This window comes from Mesocricetus auratus, unplaced genomic scaffold (genome assembly GCF_017639785.1).
Source record: "Mesocricetus auratus isolate SY011 unplaced genomic scaffold, BCM_Maur_2.0 Super-Scaffold_100021, whole genome shotgun sequence".
In the NCBI taxonomy this organism is placed as follows: domain Eukaryota; kingdom Metazoa; phylum Chordata; class Mammalia; order Rodentia; family Cricetidae; genus Mesocricetus; species Mesocricetus auratus.
This window is the reverse complement of record NW_024429202.1, coordinates 35,197,979-35,215,790: the sequence shown is the minus strand read 5'-3', so window position 1 is coordinate 35,215,790 and position 17,812 is coordinate 35,197,979. Positions and strand designations below refer to the sequence as shown.

The following is a 17,812-nucleotide window of genomic DNA, read 5'->3' as shown; positions in this document are numbered from 1 at the left end:
AATGCTGTAGGCTAACCAAATATGAACTGAAACCAAAACTATTTGCAAGAAAAATAAACAACAAAACAAACAAAAACCCTCCCAGCCCTTGGATACTTTGTTTCAGTAACAGACTACTAAGTAACATCATCAGACAATGAAGTCTGTTAGGGCGGGTGAGGAGTAGAGGGAGATTGAAACAGGCTGATAAGTTCATGTTCTGTCAAAAAGTACACTGTCTCCCGATCACCAGTGCAGGAAGGCTCAAAGTGGCTCAGTGATGGCTCTGTTATTTCATGAGATTCTGTGCATGGACCTCCTCCATAACAAGGCACCTCGCTCAGGGAACTAATCTAGAATCCGCTTGTAACAGAGGTAGGTACCCAAGACAAAACACACAACTCTGGCTTTGGGGAGTGGAAGTCATTGTACATCAAATAGCTCAGTTGTAAAAGGAAACTGAGACACAGGAAACTTGGCGGATGCTAGCCTGGGACGGGTGAGATGCCCAGTCCAGTGCCCCTCCCGCTGGGGTGGCCACCTAGTCAGATCCCCACATCTAAGACCTCAGAGACCTCCATGTCTGTAAATCCTCTGGTGGCTGAGTCTGCTGTTTTAGCTCCCCATGCTGCGCAGCTCTATCGTGAGGGGAATGACAGCCATTGGCTGATGAGAACTGGACTGAGGACAGGGCAGGCTGCACACGTGTGTGCATGTGAGATATGCAGGCACTTGTATGTACTGCCTATGGAAATGCTTTTTTCTTTACTTCCCAGTTATTTTGGATACTTTGAAAACTATACTTTTTAGTGTTTAATTTTCATTGTGGGTTCATTATCCGTGTTACATAAGGGCATCTCCAAGCATGCTCTGTGTGTTGAGATACCCCTAAACCTCCTAGTTCTTTTTGTTGTAATTACTTAAAATGCCATAGTAGGATTCATTCTTTTAGCACTGTAATCATATATTCCCGTTGTCTTTTGGCCAGATGTTTTCCATGGATATTAACTGTATAAACAAATGAGTTTTACTGAAACATTTCCACCTGTGCATTTTAGTCATATTTACCATTCTTCCGCTCTCATGTCTCCCCTCCCCCGACTCTTTCCTCTTCCCTGAAGCTTCCCCTTTGACTTTCATGTCTTTTCTAGATTTTTTGTGTAATAGGGAACTCGAAAACATTTGATTTTCTAAGTCTAGTTAATTTTGCTTAGCACAATGGTCTAACCATTTTCCTGCCAACAACTTGATTCTTTACCCTCTTCCTAACTGAATGATACATTGTATATCCATGTCCCATTTGTTTTTGAGACTGGCTTCACGCTCCCGGTCCTCCTGCCTCAGTCTCCCGGATACTGGGATTACTCCCAGTCACGTGCTATATTTGATTTATCTGCTCCTCCACTAGTGGGACCCTAAGCTGATTCCGTGTCTTGTGTGGTGTGAATAGCACCATGCTAGACATGTTCATGTGTGTATCGATGCATGCAGAGTTAGGATCCTTGAGGTGTACACCCAGAGTTGCTACAACTGGAGTGCACGGAAACTGCTCACAAGCAACCTCATGCTGATGTCTGCTAGGTTGCACTGTTTTTATTCTCAGCAGTTGTCTGTAAGGGTTTCCTTGTTCCTACCTCTTTGTTGAGGTTTATTTTCTCTATTTCTTTTCCTTCCTTCCTTCCTTCCTTCCTTTCTATCCAGACTGATCTTATTATTGTTGCTTTAAAGTCAATGACTATCTTTTTGTCCTATCTAATTTTTTTCTATATCGTTCACTTTAAAATATTTGACTAGTATGAGACTAAGTGGGGTTGTTTTTAATTTTTTTTTCTTTTTGGTTTTACAAGACAGGGTTTCTCTGTATTGTTTTGGAGGCTGTCGGTCCAGCCTGGCCTCAAACTCACAGAGATCCGCCTGCCTCTGTCTCCCGAGTGCTGGGATTAAAGGCGTGCACCACCACTGCCCAGCCCGTTTTTTAATATTTGAGTATTGACTGTCCACAAATGTCTTAAATTAGATTTTATTCATTTTACTTTATTCTAGTCAGGTTTCTGTTGGTGTGATAAAAACACCATGATAAAAATCAACTTGGGGAAATGGGTTTATTTCCGTTTATAACTGATGACTTAGAGTCCATCATGTAGGGAAGTCAGAACAGGAACTCAAGCAGGAACTTGAAGGTAGGAGCTGAAGGCCATGGAGGAACCCTGCATACTGGCTTGCTTCCCTGTGGCTTCCTCTATGGGGCATTTTCCTTTGCTCCTTTTTATTTTGATTTTTATTCCCTCTCAATCCCAATTTTCTTTGAGTGATGTAATTTTTTTTTACATACTTAAAAAGCATGGGCTATAGGGCATTTTTTTTGCTCAATGATTGGTAAAGAAGGGCCCAGCCCACTGTATAGACTTGCCTATAGGCCAATCTGAAGGAGACATTTTCTCCACTGAGGCTCTGTCTTCCAAGATGGCCCTATCTTATGTCAAGTCAACAAAAACTATCATATTATATGAATGAGTGTTTTGCCTGTATTTATATTTTTATACCACTTGTATATCTAGTACTCTCAGAGGTGAAAATAGGGTATCCAAGTCCCTGGAACTTGAGTTACAGATGACTGTGAGCTACCATGTGGGTGCAGGGAACTGAATCAAGGTCCTTTGAACAAGCAACAAATACTCTTAACTGCTGAACAATGTCTCCGACCTCTGTCCATGGGCTTCCTGAATGCCTGATTTATTGCCTTTTAACTTTGTAGTCAGCATCTTTTAAAAGATGTTTAAAAACCCCATTCTTTTAAGAATGCAACTATCTGCATTATCCCTTCTAAGAACTCAGTTATCTGTGTTTCCTGTGTGTGTGTATGTGTGTGTGTGTGTGTGTGTGTTTACTTTAGTCTGGAGTTTTATAATCTGCATCTATACTTTTAGTATAGACTTAGACTATACTTTATAGTCTGTATCTATATTTGTTTTTAGTCTGCACCTGTACTTCTCTCAAGCTCACTTGTTCATTAGAGCTACATTAAACTCTGATGGTTACACCTCTAAGTATCTTGAAAGACCTTTTATTTATGTGTTTCTCTTGGTTTCCAGTTACTTGATTGTCATGGAATATTATCTTAACTAAGCAAAGATGTTTTACATTTGTTTATGCTGCAGAATATTACTTTAACTGTATAATGGTGTATTACTTTGATTTATGCTGCATTTATTTAATTATGTAAAGATGTGTTGTGTTTGTTTCACCTTGCCTGTCTAAGACACCTGATTGGTGCAATAAAGACTTGAATAGCTAATAGCTAGGCAGGCAAAAGGATAGGCAGGCTGACAGGAAGAGAGAGTAAACAGGAGGAGAAATCTAGGCTCGGGAGAGAACAAGAGGAGGAGAGAACAAGGGTGACTCCAGGGGGCCAGAAGCCAGGCAGCTGCCAGCCAGCCAGAGAATCAGTGGAAGTTCAGTTACACAGAAAGAAAAGAGCCCTGAAGCAAAAGGTAGATAAACAGGTTAATTTAGGCAGAAACAAGCCTAAACTAGGTGGAGTATTCAAAACTAATAAGGCCCTGGGTCATGATTTGGGAGCTGATTGGTGGCCAAAAAGGAAATTTAGTTTTAATGTGGTTTATGACTACTTTGAATTCCGGGCATAACATATGAAAAATAATCAATGCTCTGGAAGAGCTTGTCTTCATTCCAGCCAGGCTACTGGCCATCATGACCATGTCATCATGAATTTTATGTATCTGGTGTAGATCTATTCTAGTTTAGACTTCCTTTGGGGTACACTACTTGTTTATAAGATGAGGTTCTTCAGACACTTTGTTTTGGTTTTGTTTATTTTCTTTCTTCTTTCTTTTTTCCTCCTGTTGAATTGAGCTTTTGGCCGTGTTGCATTAGCATGTGGAGTTGAGTTAAAATATTGACACTCCTATGAGGGTGGGCATGAACTAAGTGAGTAGAGACTGGGGGCCCAGGGTGACACAGGAGTTAGATTTGACTTCAAAGTGAGTCACTTATACAAAGCACCATGGAAGAGTTGAGAAAAATGTGACAGAGGGAAGGACAAGAAAGGGAAGGGAGGAGAGGGGAGAAGAGAGGAGAGGGAAAGGAAAGGAAAACTTTCTCCACTGTATTCAGAGCTTACAGGACTTGAAGATGAAAATTAAATGACTCTATATAAATAATTATAATGAATGTTGACTACAAAGGATGAAAGCCATTGTAGATTGCCAGAGGGGACTCACAGAAGGTGTCTGGTCATGGGCTCCTCCAGACAGATGAGGTACACATTTGGTGTAATGTGACCTGCCTCTGGAGAGCTGACTAAAGCTAAAGAAACTGCCTCTTTACACAAAGGGACACCCTATGCAGTGCTGGAGAGAGTTCCAAGCTGAGTGGAACATGTCTCCAGTCCGCTGGTGATTTAGGGCATTGGGTTTATGTTTAGGTCTAAGCTTTGCAGGTCAGGGGTAGGAAAGGAACTGGTTTTGTTCTGGGAAGAGTTGCCATACAGGCCAACCCAGACTAGTGTCTCAGCCCCATCAACGTTGTCCTGGGTCACCTCCGGTTACGTTGTGTCTCTCAGCACCAGGCCCCTCTGCTGTAAAGCAGGGTAACTTAGCTCACAGGCTAGCACTTGGGCAGATGGATGGATGGCAGAAGCTTCCATCCAGCTTGTTTGCAACGGAGGGTGAGGGGATGATGGGAGGTGCCAGCTTTGTGGGCTATATCCTCTGAAGACCCATCCTTTGTCCTTTACACCCTGCGACTCCTCCCCAGCCAGCCAAAGTGCTCTTCCCTCTCAGACTGGCAGACTGAGTGTGATGTTGTCAACAGTCCTCCCTGGAAGTGTGCCCTGAAGTTGAGGAGAATGGATTTCACCTCCAAGGCCTCTGTCGAGAGAGGGGTTTTTAATCTTCCTAAGAAACGGAGCGCCATCAAGCAGTATCCACCTCCACGTGCCCAGTGTTGGGATCTCACAGAGAATCTCTCATGCTCCTACTGCAAGCCAACAGTATACATTGCCTGCTAAGCTACTGCTGAGTTGTGGGCCATGTTTCTTGGCTAAGGAAGCCTTGAGTGAATGTGTAAGGAGAGGTTGAAGCTCTGTGTTGTTGACATGGACACAGCCACATTGAAACAAATACCTCAAACCCATGGGAGTGGCAAAGATCCCCACCCCTCTCAGTCAGGCTCAGAGGGATGACAAAGCCTTCCTCTGGTCCACTGGTGACTGTTGATGGCATGTGCTACTTCCTACCCGGCCACAGTGCACAGACTCTCTGCTTCTGCTTAGCGAAGGTCACCTTCCCCAACAGTGTTTAGTTGGGATTGTTTGTAGAAGAGGAGGGGGCCAGAGGACCCCAAACCAAAATAGAACCGAGGATTGTCACAAAGAATTTTCTCCTGTGAATGCTATCTGACATTGGGCTATCTGGAAGTCATCTGCTCCCTGAAGACTTGGAGAAATGTTAGAAAATATTTTTAAATAGTTTAGCTGAAGTCTTGCAAATCCTACTCAGAAGAAGAAGCTTTCCTCAGAATCCCACAGAGATAGAAGAGAATTGAGAGCACTGGTGAAAATACTGAATCACCTGGGATACTTGGAAAGTTGGCAGGGATAAACGAGCCCTCCTGAGTTCCAGAGATTTGGGGAAAACCAAACAAAACAGGAAGAGTTAGCAGCATCCAGCCTGTGTGTTCAGAGGAGAAGGCACAAGGCCAAGCGAGGCCGCTTACTACCCCTGCCTCCTGCCCACCATCCCCACCCATCCGTGTCTAGTCTCTACCAGTGGCCATCAGCCCTACAGAGTGTCCTGCGGTTGTTAATCAAACTGTGGGGACAGCTTTGATAAGTATGGGGAGTGGCACTGGCCATAGGTTTCTGATGCCCCTGGGCTTCTTTACGCTTTTATACTACCTGTGAGGAGTCTAAAGGATTGGTCACGGGGATTGCCAGCCCAAACCATACAGTTTAGATATCTCCTTGGAAGCTACTGAGGGTGATCTGAAGGTTGTAAGCAGGTGCTGTGGAGGTTTCAGGATCCCAAATGGAGTTAGTTTCTTGTATAAAACTCCAGTCCTGTGGTGCTGAGAAAGGCCATGGAGAGAGACCACCATTCATGATTTGTCCCAAAGCAGGAACTACCACAGAATGTTTTCCTAATGATAGCTTATTTGGAATGGTACAGAGCAGCTGGCGGCACAAGGATGTCTAACTGTCTGTGTTAGAACCCTGGCTTTGCACACTTATCTCCCAAGCACAGACCACCAACAAGCCAGCCTTGACTGCAGGCTGACATAGGTTGCCAACTCCTGAACACCATCAGCACCCATGAGATATTATTCTCCTTCTGAAGCTTTTCTCTTTCCTAAGAAAACCCCAGCCTTTCTTTTGTTTTTCAGATGTACCAGACACCACCAAAGAAGGAAGGTAGGAAGGAAGGGAGGGAGGGAGGGAGGGAGGGAGAAAGGGAGGGAGAAAGGGAAGGAGGGAGGGAGGGAGGGAAGGAGGGGAAGAAGGAGGGAGAGTAGGAGAAAGGGAGAGAGGGAGGGAAGGAAGGGATAAAGGAGAAATGAAGGGAAAGAGAAGGGGGAAGAAGGAAGCAGGAAGGAAGGATCAGAGGAAGGAAGGAAGGAAGGAAGGAAGGAGAGAAATAAGGAAGGAAGGAGTTGATGAACTGTCATGTGGAAATTATGCATCTATAACAGAACAGTAATCCTTGTATCTTATTCTGTGTCAGAAAAAAAGATGAAAACTTAGAAAGACAAAATTTCATCAGCATTAGACCATAATCTATTAGCAGTCCATCATGGTGGAAAAACCAAGACAGCGGGCGCTTGAGGGAGCGGGTGCACTGCATCCACAATCAGGATCTGAGGAGGGTGACTGCATGCCAGTTCTTAGCTCCCTTTCTAAATGTTATACAGCCGAGAGCCCCTCTCTGCCCAGGGGATGGCCCTGCTCACAATTAACATGGGCTCATGTCTCAATTCATGTAGATAAAACAGCTCCTTCCCCACAGGCAGACCCAAAGGCCCATCCTCTAAGAAATGTAAGTATTCATGCCTCAAGACTGGAACAGTCTAGGAGTCCTGATGGCCTGCATAGTCAGCTTGGAATTGTGATAGTTGATCATCTTAGCAGTGGGCCATCTTAGCACCCCAAGCTTTCCTGTCCTCATTCCTGGGTCCCATTGAAATCTGATTAAAATGAACTCACTTGTGAGTCTGGAACCTTTAAGATGGGTCAGGATCTTTCAGACGTGTGCGTCTGTAACAGCCAGGTGTATGCCTACCGGTGTGGCATAGACCTATGAGGACATGAGGGACGGGAAGGCAATCCTCAGCAAGTGGAACAGAGTCACAGAGACAGTGGGAGCAGCAGCGCCCGGCCTCAGTGCGGTGACTGGGCAGCCCTGGAGGAGAGCTGGCCCTGGAAAATCAGGCTGACGTCCAGGCCTGGCCCCTAGCAGGTGCTGGCCAAGGCTTTCAGATACAGCCTTGAAGTCGAGCCTTTCTTCTTCCAAATCTGGTTCTTTTCACCCACCTCTCGCTTCCTTCCCTGTCCCTCCTGCATTTTCCTTTTCCATTTAAGCAAAACAGACCTTGAAATTCCTTGCTTCTGGAATGCTACTGAAAACAGCCCACTTGGAGAAGCTGCCTTTTCCATAAATACCCAGATTTATGAAGGAGAGGACACGATAAGCGGGAGACCGCAGACATTCCTAGGTTGAGCCTATTTGTTTGTTTGGCTTTTGTAGGGTCGTGGTCATCCAACACACACATTCTTTTCAGATATACCCGTTAGTTATGGAACTGGGACTGAAATTCCTGAAGCTAAAGGAATTGACTGTCACTGACCCTCCCGGCGCACAAACGGAGCCAAGTTGAAAGTTATCACCCATTAAATAATAGCCAACCACACTTGGGGCTATTGTGCCTTCTTTTGTTGTGCCTAACCAAGTCAAAACAAGAGATTAAAGCAAGAAAAGTTACCCCTCTTAATACCTCTATTCTCTCATCTGCACTGTGCTACCACCGTGGTGGGCCAGCGAGCCTCCAAGTGTCTAGAATGAAGAGCTGGTAGGGCACTGCTCATCCGAGCAAGGACCCCAGTTTGTGGTCAAACACAATCTTCTACTCGATTACTGGTTTCCATACTTGATTCCAAACCCCTTGGAAATGACCCTTGACCTCATCAGCTTAAATCCAATGACATGCCGGCTTGCCTGTTTTGGAGAGCGGTTTTTAAAAGGAAGGAAAGGAGGAAGAAAGGAAGGGCGGGAAAGGGAAGGAGATACTATAGTTTTGTTTTTCTCAAAACATCCTATTCCTACTTCCTGGCCACCTTAGAGAGGTGGTGTGTGTGTGTGTGTGTGTGTGTGTGTGTGTGTGTGTGTGTGTGTGTGTGTGTGCGCGCGCGTGTGTGTGTGTGTGTGTGTGTGTGTGTGTGTGTGTGTGTGTGTGTGAGAGAGAGAGAGAGAGACAGAGACAGAGACAGAGATAGAAACACAGAGAGAGAGAGAGACAGAGAGAGAGAGAGAAGTAGACGTGCATGGTGTGCACAAGGAAGTTAGAGGACAACTTTGTTTTTGGTTCTCATGGTCCACTTTGTTGGAGAGCAGGGCCTGTCTCAGTCACAGTCATGTACATTGGTCTAGCTGGCCCATGAGCTGCTGGGGATTCTCCTGTCTCCTCGACCTTCATTAAAAAGCACTGACCCAACTTTCACATGGGGTTCTGGAGATTGGAACTCAGGCTCTCATGCCTGCATAGAAGCACCTCACCCTCTAAGCCATCTCTCAGCCCCTTCTTAGAGATTTTAAGCAATGTACCTCACAATAGAAGACAAATTTTTACCTCAATACTTGATGCTCTCTGCTTGATTTTTACTCTAAAGAGAATACTAGTTTAGGAAATTTTTTCCTTGACATTTTTTAATGATAGAAATAAATGGTTGCGAGAAAGGGGTAAATAAATCTTGTGAATTTATACATATACACACATATATATACACATACATATACATATATATGTCAAATGATTTTGAAACTTTTCACTGTAAAGAAATGATTGTTGAGGAAGTAAATATATTTAATCTGGTGTAGATGTTATGCAATTTACAGATGCATTAAATATTATTACATGGTATCCATTAGCCTGTACAGCTCTATGTTTTTGTATCAATTAAAACTAAATTTCTTAAATGATTAATATTCTTGATCCTATAAGAGAATATGTATACCACAGTGGACATTTTCAGGAAAGAGTACAGAGTGTATGGTCTGAATGCATATGTCTCCTAATCTGTATGGTGAAATCCTTACCACCAAGGTAACAGTGTTAGCTAAGCCTCTAGGGAGTGCTTAGATAACAGGATGAAGCCTCATCAGTACAGTCAGTCCCCGATGGAAGGGACTCCTGGTTTTTATACTTCAGGAGCCCACTGCAAGGGGAGCAAAAAGCCATCTACAAACCAGATGCCCAGTCTGCTAGGGCCTTGGTCTTGGACTGCCGAGTTTTAAGAAGAGTAAGAAACGACCTTCCACGGCACACAAGCCATCAGTGTGTGGGGGTTTGCTACACCAGCTGGAATGGTCTAGAATCACCTTTGTGTATGGAACCAAGCACCCGTGGAGGGAAGGAACCATGTGAGCCTTCCTCTAGGATTGCTCAGGAAGGCTTGTGGTCTACTTCATCCAGCTGACTATTTCCTTTGGGGAGCTGACCCGCCCCTTACCATGTTGGGGGTTTTGACGAGATCTTTTCCTGCACTCTCTTGCTTTCAGGGTGTCCTCTCACTCAGGGAAGGAGGCCCAGGTCCTCTTGTCCATGTCTTTTTGTCACTCCTCCTAACGTCCCTCCTCATCTTCCTCCCTGCCCCGTGTTCCCACGGCACTCTGACCCCATTCCTTTTTTTTTTTTTTTTTTTTTTTTTTTTTGCTGTCACCTATATCTTTTTAGACATGACCTCACAGCTTGTAGCCTGACAGTCAAAGTCCAGCTGGAACATAAATGACCGCCAAGCTGCCTTCAGCTCCAAGTGAGCATCAGTTCTCCGAGGCTCTGGGAAAACATCTCTGCGGGACCCCTGCAGCATCAGAGAACCTGTGAGTGTTGAGGTCACTTCCCACACCCTGCAGAGTTCTCCTGCCATTTTGTGAAGCCTCCAATGATCAGAGTGGCTGAGTACCTGGAATAAGCCCGAGAACAAGGCCTCTTGTGTCGAGCAGTAAGAGTTCATTTCGAGGGGAGGTTAATAAATAAGGTGACATCCCGACTGTGCCAAATGTCACCATTTAACTTTCAACTCTTTGGGTTTAGCAAAACCAAATCACTCTCCCTTCCTGGACTTTCTCTAGCGTTCCTGTGACTGCTGAACTCGGTGTGTACTTTAAATGAAATATAATCCCCGCGCCTCTCCCACGTTCATACTCGACACAGCCAACTGCTAGCTTGTTTGTGTCCAAGAATACTTTTAAAAGATTTGTGTAAAGCTTCTTTTAAAGGACTTTCTTCCTCCCAGGCCTCTAGACAGGATGTTGTATTTTACTAAGGGTACATCATTTTTGCCATTTCCAAAATTTGAGTGTAGCTCCATGCCAGACATCGAACATAAAGAGGCTCCCGAACTTGCCAAAATGTCTCCTATTCCTTCTTATTCAAAAGTACCCATTTGTGAATATTATCCCAAGCAAATCTATACCTGCTATGGAGATAAATGTATGTTTGTCAGCATATTAAATTATCACTATGATATGGATCACTGATCTGTCTTCTACTTATTGCTTTGAATTTTGATGCTAAGGGCTGCATGGTCACACAATCCACACAAAGACACGGTGAGTTTGATATTTAATTCAGAGCATGCCAACGCTGGAGTAACACATACCCCAGAGTCCTGTCTCTCGGCACCATTTTTTTTTTTCCAGATTCCAGTCTGTTCTCTTCCATCGCCACCCTGGACTTTCACAGCCTAAGCTAGTTCATTCTGTTACCTGTGTTGATTCTCTAAAAGAGTAGAGCTGATAAAACACCAATGGTATCTTTGGAGGTTCATTGTCTCATCATGTTAAGTCGGTGGGGGGGGTTCCTTTTTAACCTTATAGGTCTTTCGGAGGTTTTGTGAAATTCTTATGTGTGTGAATATGTGTCTCTGTGTTTCTATGCGTTTCTTGTGATTTTTCTTGGGCTCTTTTTCTTGTTTGGCTGTTTTGTCATATTCTGATACGTTTTTGATTTATCTTACTTTATTTTTACCTTAGAAGCTTGTTTGAATTCTTTTTTTTTTTTTTTTTTTTTTTTTTTTGGTTTTTCAAGACAGGGTTGCTTGTTTGAATTCTAAAGGGAGACAGAAAGGGTTTGGGTCTGGAAGGGATGTGCAGTGGAGAGGAACTGGAAGAAGTAGGGGGAGGGGAACCATAATCAGAATATATTATATGAAAAACAATCTATTTTCAATAAAAGAATACTTTCTTTCAAAACAGGGTTGATTTTGAGAGGGAGCAAGGGAGGGGATGTAAGAGAAATTGGAAGGAGGAAAGGGAGGGGGGATAATTATCTACTTCTTAATTTAAAAAATAAAAATACATTTAAAAGGTACACTGATTAAAAAAAGAAAGGAGCCAGGCAGTGGTGGCGCTCGCCTTTAATCTCAGCACTCGGGAGGCAGAGGCAGGTGGATCTCTGTGAGTTCGAGGCCGGGCTGGACCGATAGCCTCCAAAACAATACATAGAAACCCTGTCTCGTAAAAACCAAAAAAAAGAAAAAAAAAGAAAAAAAAGAAAAAAAGAAAAGAAAGAAAGGAGAAGGCATGTACATTGGGAACAGTGACGCATGCCTTTAATCGCAGCACTCAGGAGGCAGAAGCGCGTAGAGCTCTGTGAGTTTGCGGTCAGCCTGGTCTACACAGCAACTTCTCCCCCACCCCCTATCTCTGGTGTCTTTTGTGTTGATTTACACATCAGTAGGGCAGAAATTGTTTCCATTTGTAGTAAGAGTCTCCTCGAGAAACAACCTTCATGTAAGGACCGGATCCCCAGTACTTATCAGAGAGAACAGAACAAATCACAGAATAGTAATGACACAGAAACAAAACACATCGGTAGCAATAGACAAGGAATGGACAAATAATACAGAATAAATTCAGACACTGAGTATTAATAATGATAAAATTACTATAAGGAAAGGAAACAGGGGAAATAAAAAATTAAAAAGCAAGATTTTTGTATGAAGAAAAGGAAAAAGGTGAGATTTTACAAGATTCAATTAAAGAATAAAGTAAGTAAGCAAAATTGGGTAAAAAAATGAATGAAAAATAGAAAGAAAAAACTGGGTGGTGGTGGTATATTTTTTTTTAAATACTATGTTTTACTATTTTTAGAAACACTCTTATTTACATATCCATTGCCCCATTCCCCCATTCCTTTGCCCTCCCATCCTCCCATGCTTCCCAAGCCACTCACCACCCACATTCCAGGGATAGTGAGACCCTCCACAAGGGATCATCGAAGTCTATCACATCATTTGGGGGAGGGCCCAGGCCCTCCCTTCCATATCTGGGCTGCAATAGTATCCCTCCATTGGGAATGGGCTCCCAAAGTCTATTTGGCCCTAGGTATAAACTCTGGCTCCACTGTTAGAGGTTCCATAGACTGTCTTGGCTTCCTAGCTGGTACCCACATTCAGAGGGCTTGGTTTGGTCCAATGCTGGGTCTCCTGCTTTACGACTAGGGTCTATGTGCTCTCATTAGGTCAGGTCAACTGTTTCTGTGGGTATCTCCAGTTCCATCTTGGTTCATTTGGTCATCTCTCCTCCCTCTCTGCAACTGGATTCCGAGAGTATAGCTCAGTGCTCAACTGTGAGTGCCTGTTTCCGCTTCCATCACTACTGTGTCAAGGCTCTAGGAATGGTAAACAAGGTAGTCATCAATCTCATTATAGGGGAAGGGGCAGTATATGTCTTTACTCCCAGCATTCAGGAGGCAAAGGTAGGCAGATCTCCATGAGTTCAAAGCCAGCCTAGTCTACAGAGCAAGTTCCAGTACAACCAAAGTTACACAGAGAGACCCTATCTCGAAAAACCAAAATAGAAGGAAAGAAAGAAACAAAGAAAAAAAGAAGGGAGGGAGAGAGAAAAAGAGAAAGAAAGAAAGAAAGAAAGAACAAGCTTAAACTCCTCATAGTTGAGGTAGACAGACAGTAAAGGCTTCTTGGGGGGTTCTCAAATGGTAGAATCTACAGATACAGGGGTGCCAGGTCACAAATGAAACTGTTATAATTCCTTCAATCTCCCACCAAGCAGGTTGGGGCTAAAATATAGGGGGAGCCCTACCCCTCATTTCCTACCCATATGATTAAGTGTATATTATCTGCTTCAGGGCAATATTCACTCCAGAGCCTCCCTAGAACCTTGGGGGCGGGGGTACGGGCTGGGGGAAGCACCCATAGCTGCTGCTAGCCCTGAAGAGCTTCGGTGACATATGGATGGAACTGGTGTCTACTTGCTCTGGGACTTTTGCAAATGTCTATGCCCTGACATGTCTCCAAATGTCTCAGAGTGTGTGGATCTACTGAGTCCGGACTGTGGGCACTGAGCCTCATTCTTGGCAATCTCAAAGCTGCTCCTGGAATACAGTATACATGGCTCTTGGGCTCCCCAAAGACCATGGGGTCACCAACTGCAAGTCCTCCACAGCCCTGGTTCCTCCTGTTTACATTTCTAATCAAGTTTTTGAGCTCCTGCCATGCTGTAACTGTCCCTGAGATCCTGTCACAGTGCAAATGCCCCTAGTGGCTCCAGTCTGTGACGGGGATGCCCCAGGGACCCTGAATTGGTGTTATTTCATGCTTTCTGATCCCCAGAATATTTCTGTCTTTAATAGGCCTCTCCTCAAGATGCTCCTGCCTCCGGCTCTCCCAGTTATGGTGAACTATGCAATGTATTTGTTCTCTAAAACTAACCGGTCATGCAGGAGGAGTTTCTTTCAGACTGAATCCCAGCCCTGGATTTAAAGCATCTACAAAGCTTGCTTGTTCCCTGTGAGCTTGGGGCTGCCAAGCTCTTGTCAGAGGGGCTGGCTGCTGTCCAGGCTCACCTGAGCTTCTGCATGGGATCCCCTCCCCACCGCCTGAGAACTGTCTTTGAGCTGAGAGCTGCCCTCTTTGCTGAGTGGCCCCTTTTCTTTGCCGGTGCTTTCTAGCTGTCCCATGGCCTCTTCGATTGCCAAGTCCTCCGCTCTTTCTCTCCTCAGAGTGTAGTCTCTCCCTGTCTGCCCTCACACTTCTCACTCTTGGAGTCATCAAAAGGGCGTTCACACTGCCCGCCGCTATACCCTGGCACTCCTGTCATTTAATTTCCATGTGGCCCAGCACAATGTTTTCCTACAGGGTTTTAATTTCTCGCATCTTCACCAGTCTCAAAGTTATAAAAGCACTTGTTAGACAAGTCTCCGTGTCTGAGAAGCGGAGTGATCTCTAGCCTCCAAATTCAGAAAGTCTACGCCATTTTCTTGTTAGTTTACCAGAGACAGTTTCTACCCCCGCCCCTAAATTCCCTTCATAGTGCTAAAAGGATGGGAAGCAACCCTCCCGTCCTGCTGTAATTATAGAAGTGCTCTCGCTGTCTCCATCAGCACTTGGCCAGGCATTTGCTAGGGACTGGGTTACCAGTTAGGTGCCAGTAGTAACTCTGACACGATCACAGAAAATAAACATTAGTTATCACAGCAACAGCTGTTTAGTTATGCCTCCAAGACTCCGTTCTCACTTGGACCACATGCCTTCAACCGCGCACATATGTTGAGCACAGGCGAGTACTGTGCAGCCTGGAGAGTTAACCTCCGTAAGACCTGAACATGGCTACTGGCTGACTGTTGCTTAGAAATTTTACCCACAGGAGGCAAAGGTTTCCAGACTTTACTGTACCTGCACAGGGCTGAAAAATGGCTAAAGATAAAAGCAGAGGGGTTTAATATCAAGTCAGGGATCAGGAATGGGCCACTGCACAAAATTTCATCTGGAAATGTCTTAATATAGCAGAAGCAATAGATTGTTGTTTGTTTTCGAAGCACTAAGGATCAAACTCAGGGCTTTTCACACGCTAGGCAAATGCTCTGCCTCCAAACTATAACTCCAGCTGGGAAGCAATGTCTTTTTTTTTTTTTTAATAGCTAATGAGGAGCCAGTGAGAGCAATGACTACCTAAGGCTTTGTGCAATGCCACCACCCATTTCACTTCAAAGGCCACGTGCAAGAGATTAATGAATGACTGGACCAATGAGTGGCACTCTCAAAGTTCACTGCTGTTGGGTCCAGTAAGGTTTACTATTACACTTGCAGAAGGTCATGGTGAAGGACCAAATGCAAAGGATTCTGATCTCTAATGAAGAAAAGATTATTACAAATGCCTTTGGGGGGCGCTGGAGAGATGGCTCGGCTGTTAAGAGCACTTGTTGCTTTTACAGAAGATTGAGATTGGATACCCAGCACCCACACGTGGCTCACAACCATCTGAAACTCCAATTCCTAAGGACCTGACGCCTTATGCTGACCTCAGCAGACACCCGGCACACACGTGCGCACATATATACATGCAGGCAAAGCATTCAACGCACAAAATAAAACAGTTTTAAAAAATGCCCTTGTGGGTCCTTCATGATTGAAGAGTTGGGAACAGAGGTCAGAGGTGCACTGGAACAACCAGAGCAATTCTTCTCATCTAAAGCCACCCATTTCCCGCAGATGTGACAGCCCCACACCCCTTCTCACTTGGAGTTCCCTGTCCTTTAAGGAGCAGCACATTTTCCTTTCATAAGTTCACTCCCATTGCCAGCCCAGCACATCCTATGGGCTCATTCTACATCCATTAGGTGTCTACACAGGTCTTCTCCCAATCTAATGCTGGCCATGAGGCCACAGATGTGAAAACTGGCTGGAAGGGGCTCAGAGCCTGAGGTCTCTGGTCTTACAGAGCACAGAGCTTTCTTGCACCTGAAAAGGTAAGTCAGTTGGGCTTAGAAGAGAGGAACACAATTTTAGTGAGCTTGCATGGACGGGTGCGGAGGAGGAAACCTTAATGGCAAATCTGGGAAGATGCCGTCTGGGATATGCCGAGATACGACCTGGGAGTAGCTGGATGACCTCTCAGAACTTTGATCTATGACAAAAACCCCTCAACCAAACTAGAGGTCCTGCCAGAGAAGGATGAAAAGATGCCAGCTGGGGTGGTGTGAAAGGAAGTGGCCCCCAAACAGAGCGACACTATTTGGTGTGGCTTTGCTGGAGTGAGTGTGGCCTTTTGGAGGAAGTGTGCTACTGTCCTGGTGGGCTTTAAGGTCTGCTCTACTCAAGCTACTCCCAGTGAGAGACCAATTCTTGTTCCCAGCAAGGTGTAGGACTCTCAGCTACTTCTACAGCATGTGTCTGCCTGCACACCGACATGTTCCCCCAAGATGATAAGGGACCGAACCTCTGAACTGTAAGCGAGCCACCCAAACTAAATGTTTTCCTTCATAAAAGTTGTGCCTTTAATCCCAGCACTCGGGAGGCAGAGACAGCTGGATCTCTGTGAGCTCGAAGCCAGCCTTGTCTACAGAGCGAGTTCCAGGACAGCCAAGGCTACACAAAGAAACTCTCGAACCGCCCCAGCCTGCTGTGGTCTAGGGAGTCTCTTTACAGCAATAGAAACCCTAACGAAGACACCTGGTTTCTCACGCCTTCACTTGCCAGCATCACCCAGTGGGTGAGACACCAGAACTGGGAGATGAAGCCTGGTGACATGGCTGTGGCAGGGCAGAATGGGGTGGGATGACGTCAGAAGTAGACTGAGGGCAGAGGGTAGAGCTTTACTCTCCTCTGTGCACAGATTACTACCACCGACTCCATGTGCACAGCAAAGGGTGCTCCGCGGTCTCCCTGAGCTTCCAAGCCAGACTCAGCCAGTACCTGCCACCTGATGGACAACGGCAGCGGCCAACGATCACCTCACACCCACAGGATAGAAGAAACCAGCAGTCTGATGGCTCTGGTGGCTTGCTCCAGAATAGCCTAGGAAAGGAAACCAGGCCTTAGCAGTGGGCATCTGAATAGACTAATGCTCTCAGAATTGGTTGGTGACTTGAAAAAAGCAAAGGGATGTTCCCCAAATGCCCACATTTCTAGACTGGGATACATCTGATATTCTGACATCCCCTCTAAATGAGACACTTAGATGGAGTTTCCTTTTACCTAAAATTGGGGGTATGTTCCTTTATTCTAAAGTGTATGGGGTAGTTTAAGGAGAAAAGTCTATTTTTCTTTTACTTCATACATTGCACTGGAAATTATTTAATTCAGCATTGCAAAAGGAAGTGCTGACACAGGCTGCAGCATGGAGAAGAAAAGCCAAACACAGTGTGAAAAATACCGAACCGAGAGTAGTCAAACTCAGTCACAGAAAGTAGGGTGGTGACTGCCAGGGCTGACGGGAATGGTAGGTGAGAAGTTACTGTTTAATGAAGACAGAGCTACAGTTTGAGAAGGTGAAATATTTAGGAAATGATAGTACAGACTCCTGCATGACAGTGTGAATATAATCGTTGACATTGACTTCTGTCTTTTCAAGGGTTAAAGTGCTGTGAGTTTTTACCACAAAATAAAACTTTATCTTGTGGTTTCCTTCTTAGTCTGGTATTTACGACAGTTGAACGCAGCTTTCGCAGGTACCTTCTGAGTCAGACGGCCTGCTCTAGTGACTCATAACACAATCTTGTCTTGCAATCTCTTGGGTCTTTTGATATAAGATAGGGCTGTCCTTGAGTGTGAGGAAGACTGTGGGTGAGTGAGCAAGAGGTG

The 17,812-nt window shown here is 44.9% G+C and overlaps 1 long non-coding RNA gene across 1 annotated transcript; it reads left to right on the top strand.

Moving 5' to 3' along the window:
• Window positions 1-217: 217 nt before the first annotated feature.
• On the top strand, window positions 218-10,744 carry LOC121133322. The gene is made up of 3 exons (XR_005870153.1): window positions 218-354; window positions 6,382-6,409; window positions 9,943-10,744. It is a non-coding gene; the product is annotated as an uncharacterized LOC121133322 (long non-coding RNA).
• Window positions 10,745-17,812: the final 7,068 nt, after the last annotated feature.